At 41.8% G+C, this 6,024-nt stretch overlaps 1 long non-coding RNA gene across 1 annotated transcript; it reads left to right on the top strand.

Annotated features, from left to right (window-relative positions):
- Positions 1-339: 339 nt before the first annotated feature.
- LOC147338535 (uncharacterized) lies at positions 340-5,438 on the top strand. Its single transcript, XR_015130138.1, has 3 exons — positions 340-404; positions 3,512-3,546; positions 5,301-5,438. It is a non-coding gene; the product is annotated as an uncharacterized LOC147338535 (long non-coding RNA).
- The last annotated feature ends 586 nt before the right edge of the window (positions 5,439-6,024 follow it).

Below are 6,024 nucleotides of genomic sequence, written 5' to 3' on the forward strand. Positions count from 1 at the left end.
ATATTATTCCAGCTAATGTTAGGCTTGAACGTCCTAAAAATCACACTTTGCCTCCGATGAAGTTTGAATACATTCTCACATCACATCATTTATTCGCTCAGTGTCAGTCCAACAATGTTAGATCCACTTCAAAGACAGTTTCCCCAACACTGCGGCAATAACAGCAGCACTTACCAACAGAAAAGCTGATATCCTCAACAACTCGCTTGAGTATTGTCGTCATCTTTGACTCATCTTTGACTCCTTTCACAGCTGAGGTAAACAGAGGCAACAGATGAACGGCAGCCAAAGTTGTTTGTCCTACAGCGGCCACCGTAGCTAGGATTATGCACTTGAATATGGAGGGACAAGAAAACCAAATTCAGTTGCCTGCAATCTGCACTCTACTGACGTCTAGTAAAAAGGTTGCCGTATGCTCCACTGTCGCTTGTTTCTGTTGAATAACCTTCAGGCGCTGAAGCCACTTCTATTATAATATTCTGTGCTATCCGGTTGTTCAGTGATGACGCGACGAATCCTACTTCCGGGCCTAAAGTAGTCTGCGTTTAATATGGCTTTTGTGTTGTTAACATGTTTAATGTTTTGTATTTCCTTCTATTTAATCTCAAAAAGCTCCTAAAACAGTCAGTGATCCCTGTTGACCTCCCTCGGCTTTTATTACCGCTAATCATTTATTTAAGCTCAGTTTTTAAAACCTTAGGATGTAACTACAGCCCAGCCCATGCAGCAGTATATGAATGACTAACCTCGTACTGTGGATGGATTATCTCAGTTGTTCTTCTGGCTGAAGTTTGGTCCTTTTACAGCATCCTGCCATGCGATTACATTTGTTCCTGACCAACGAGAACACTCATGTTAACTTTTATCGACTGGAAAAAAAGTTAGCTTGTTTATATTATGCTAACATAGCTGTGTCGCTAGCGGTTACGTAGCACATCATTATATACCAGCTAGCCCAACTTCAGTAACCCTACAAACGTCACTGCTGTTTAGTTTTCTGTCTTCATTTATGCTGGAAGTGATAACAGAGCTGTACATTTTAATTTGTTTCCAAAACCCCGCAGCCAGGACATGCTATATTGTATTTAGATAGAAGCTAGCGACCTAACTCCCTGCTAACTTCTAACTCCGTTAAATGTCATAAATTCCGTTTTCATGGATGCCTGGATGTTAAACTCAATTGTTACACCTGGTAGAGCAGAACGCTGATCATTTTATTAAAGATAAAAGACTTTAGACAGTTTTTCAACTCTCAGTAATGCCATAGTGATCGTTTGATATATGGACCTGCAGCGGAGTTTAGACCCAGACACGGCTAGTGACGTCAGACTGAACAACCGGATACTGACTAGAAGTAACGTAAGGAACATAGATCTGTCCACCCACCACTGGGGCAGCATTCTAAGTTAAGATGCCAATGCTTCCAACTATCCGACCCTCTCCAGGATCTTCCCCAGTGCCTCTTCTTGATTGAATGTTATCAAGAGAACCCAGGCACCCGTCAAAGGAAGCTCAGTACTGTTTGCATCCATGATCTTATCAGTGGAGCGGTTTGTGGGCCTGAGTGGTCCCACGAGATAGTTTGTTTTCAATCCTGGTCGGGTCTCCCAAGGCAAAAAAGCCTTTGATGAAAATATCTACCTAGAAACGTCAGAATAGGGACACTTTGGTCCCGCTCTGAAGCCAGGCCTGGGTGAGGGGCTGATAAGCTAGCACATGGCCTCCAATTACTGACATAACTGTAACGCTGCTATTTCTTTACATTCTTTTCCTAATTTTATTCAATATAAATAATGTTTTTAAAGTCACACAGTTTGTCACATCTGTGTGAATTATGAGAGAATATTTGTTGCCCATGGCTTCATTCCTTACTAGAGAGTTAATAAAAGTATTAAGTTAGTTAAAGCTGTTACAACACATCAGAAAACGTGATGTTCAATCATACGTTGGAGTGAGGAGGTTGTGATCTTTCACAGCCAGCACAGAAAGTGTTTTTCTAGACTCTGGGCTGCTGGGTGAACCAAGTCTGTGACATTTCTGTATTTCAAAGTCTGCCACAGAAGAGAAAGCTTTCTGCTGGGACTCTATGGGTTTAGGGCTTCTTCTTTCTAAATGACAAACACAATGTGTGATGAGGTCTGAAAAGTTTAGTTTGGTGATGTGGTGGTTTGGTTTTGTGGTTTGGTTTGTGGTTGAGGTCTGATCTGGATGCAATAACCAGAACATGAAGCCTACATAGTTTCTTTTCCACAAACTGAAGGTGATTAATGTTCCCTGGATCTTTTCTGGACTGATGAATATGATGCTAATGACGAGGAGGAGGAGAATCATCTGCTTGGTTCAGAATCTCCGCTGCTCTGTTTCTGCATTGATTCTTCCATCTTAACCTCTGCAGCTGCTGAAAAGAAAAGATCCTGAAGGAAGTAAAATAAACAAAGGGAAAGCAGAGGGTGGGGGTGGAGGTGCAGAGCTGAGTGGAAAAAGCAGGGTGAGGGTTAACTGGGGCCCCAGGTATGTTCTCCACCCCCAGCACTGTTAGCTCAGTTTAGATTAGCAGCCCTGCAACAGACTCAGACTAAATATGCAGCTATTTCGGTTAAGAGGTTGATTCAGCTTGAACTGAATCAGCCTCTTAGAAACATCCTGCACATTCACAGAAACCTGCAGCTCACAGCAAACTTCATAAACACCTCCAAACATTGGCACCGAATTTAAGGGAGATCAGACAGAGCGGAGACTCGTCGGTTTGCTGAACACTTCAGTTAAAAACAACAAAGAGCTTCTGATTGGTGTTTGCCTCATCAGGTAGTCAGCTGTTCTCCTGGACGGACTGGTGCCTGTTTCTGGTGTCAGATTAACACGCTCGCTGATCCTGATACTGATGAAGACAAACACACGTCTGATTCTTAATTAAACAGGAAACAAGCTGACTGATTCACTTTTCACTGCATAGCTAATAAGTCAAATAACAGAAAGAAAAAAAACTGAAATAGGGCAGAAAGCAGGATGATGACAGTCTTAGAAAATTCAGTTTAAACTGCGGAAACCAGCCTTAGAAACCAGAAGGAGACGTTCAAAGAGACAGATAAACAAGAGCTCAAGTTTCATCTCAGCTTTCAAGGTCATTGTGCTTAAATTCAAAGCAGATCATCTGTTTTACTGAACAGTTCACCCTAAAATCAGATATGTGCTCTGGTCTGCAGAGCTGTTTATCTACTTCGATGAGTTCTGTGTCAGTTGCTTGGTGTGAGTTTTTGAAACGCAGAGATCTTACTGACTACAGCCGCCAACAAAAAGAAGTGTGCAGCTGGCTAACGTTGTCCATCAGGCATTTCTTTTTAGGAATTGAGTAATAATTTCTGGGAAGAAATCTTACTGCTCAGTAAGTATTATTTCTTTAATTTGTTAATCTTTTAGCACTTTGAGCACTGCAAGTCAAAGCCATGTAGTTCTATTATATAGACATGCCTCCATCCGCTTTTCTAACAGCTTGTCCAATTTGTGCTTGCAGGGGGACTGCAGTCGATTCCAGCTGTCATGTAAAAGGTGAGTTAGACCCTGGACAGGTTACCAGCCCATCACATATCCAGAGTTAGGCCGTCTCTTTGAATATCTCCAAAACTGGTCAACAGACTTAATTTTGATGGATAAATATACTTGCAGGACGACAGAAAATTATTTAGTTTAATTAGTACTAGGAAATTACTGCTCATAACACAAGTAGAATACTTACAGTCATATGAAAAAGTAAACCCCATGATTGAGTAGTTTGTAAAACCGCCTTTAGCAACAGTAATTTCAAGTAATGGTTTACTGTATGACTTTGTCAGTCTTTTACATCGTTGTGGAGGGATTTTGGCCCACTGTTCTTTAACATGTAGCTTCAGGTCATTGAGGTGTGCAGGCATTGACTTATACATAGTCCTGTTAGGATCCTCCCAGAGCTTTTTATTCAAGTTAAACACTTTGGTATACAAAGGAGTCCATGGTTCACTCAGTGGGTGTTCAGGTCCTGTGGCTGTGAAACAACCCCAACTCTTCACCCTTCCACCACCGTGCTGACAGTTGGTATGTGGCATTAGTGCAGATATCATCCAAGCATGGTGCTGCGCATCTCTAAGTTAGTTTCGTCTATCCAAAGGATGTTGTTCCAGAAGAGTTTTTTTCAGATGCAACGCTGCACTTCTTTTTAGACAGAAGAGGTTTTCTCGTGGCAACCACTCTGAACAAGTCTTTCTCCAACCGCGCTGACATTAACTTTAACGTTTAAAATGCTAACTGACGCCTGTAGAGTCTGATATGCAGTTTCTCTGAGCTGCCTCGTCTGACCTCGGGGTGAATTTCTGGTACATCCACTTCTGCATTTATAGAGATGCTCACCTGCCGATCATCAGTTAAACAAGTGCATCTGACCAGCAGCATCTGCCTCTTAATTCCACTTAATACCTCTGGAAGCAAAAAGGATGTTGTTAATTTTTCACACGACTGCATAGAGTCCTGTGAAAATGTTTGGGTTTTTTTATATGACAGTGAAATTCCTGCACACCAAATCCTAAAACATGACTTTAGAAAGAGCTCTTTGTCAGCTAAGGAATGTTTTTGGAGAAGAGCACACATGAGAAAGAGTATGTACATTGTGTATGTACAGTATGTATGTGCCAACAGCTGTTTGGTGGTTTCTGTCCTCACTGCAGCTGAGTATGTTCACGTTCCTCTTTGTCAGTGCCCCCCACTTCACTCCTCCTCCTGCTGAAATCTGTCAGTCACACACAAATGTTTCCACCTCCGCTGTTGAAATTTGGTTAATTTGTGGTGGTCGTGTTTCTGGCAAAGCAGCGAAGCTTGGAATTCCTGACCCACTTTCCACTGCCGCACATTCCCCAACATTCCCAAGCATTCCAGAAAGCCATGATTGATATCAGTCAACGATCAATCTGAAGCAGAGGACGGAGAGCTGGATTCGCGCTGCATACCAAAGGTGTTTAGATGATACACGCTGAGCTGAAAAATCAATTCAGAAACTGTCCTCATGTAAAGAAAATCAGTTCTGATAATTCACTCTCGCACAGCTAAAAGCACATCGGTCGTCTACACGGGTGGAAGATGGATCCGTGTATGTCACTTTTAGTGATTCTGGATCCACAGGAAGCCCTGCTTCACGTGTTAAAGTTCATTTATAGTAGTCACAGTGTTGCTCTACACATCATAACCAACTCATTGTTAATGGGACTTTGAGCTGAATTGGTTTCTGATGCTTTTATTTTGATAAGCTGAAAACCTCTTTTCTCCTGATTTCTCAGTAACAACATCTGTGGCGCCGGTATAGCTCGAGTCGAGCAGTAAGGACATTGCAGAGGTTCAGATCCACCCCGAGGCCAGTTACTGGATCCCTTCCTCCCCCTCTCTCTCACGCTCAGCTTTCCTGCCTTCTCTCCACCGTCTATTCTCAATTTAAAAAATAAAAATAAAACGTATTTCATGAAATGATAACGATTGTTGTTTGAGTTCCAATAAGCCGGCTGAAGGCAACAAAGTGGTGCAAAAAAAGTGCAGTTTGTTGAGCGGCCACTTTAGGCTGTTTCCAGTGAGTCAGTCCCCGTAGACTCCCATGTTAAAATGTCTGACTTTACAGCCTGGTAGAGGTAATTTACCAGTTCATAATAGCTGCACAGCGTCATTTTAATATAATGCTCTCATGTAAATGTTATTAAAGCTTTGAGTTATATTGTGATGATTCTTTGACTGACAGCTGGACCAACAAATAGCCAGTAGTTTGTTACTCAGCATTGATTATCAGGCATTTGTACAGTTTGTTTAGCGAGCTTCTCACCCAAATATTGAAACAACATGCTAAAGCTGACATTTCACAAAAAAAAGCCAAACACTAATGGTCCTGTTGTTTAGCCAGACCATTAGTTATTATATACAGTCAACAATGTAAACACATGTGAAGAAGAAACACTGTGAAAGGTCAGATCAAACACACTGTAGATGTTTGCACTGTGAAGGGTGGAAATTAATGTA

Source organism: Aulonocara sp. 'chitande type north' Nkhata Bay, linkage group LG1, assembly GCF_057382095.1.
Source record: "Aulonocara sp. 'chitande type north' Nkhata Bay isolate Kocher_YH1m ecotype deep benthic linkage group LG1, A_spYH_male_GT1.1, whole genome shotgun sequence".
NCBI classification, from domain to species: domain Eukaryota; kingdom Metazoa; phylum Chordata; class Actinopteri; order Cichliformes; family Cichlidae; genus Aulonocara; species Aulonocara sp. 'chitande type north' Nkhata Bay.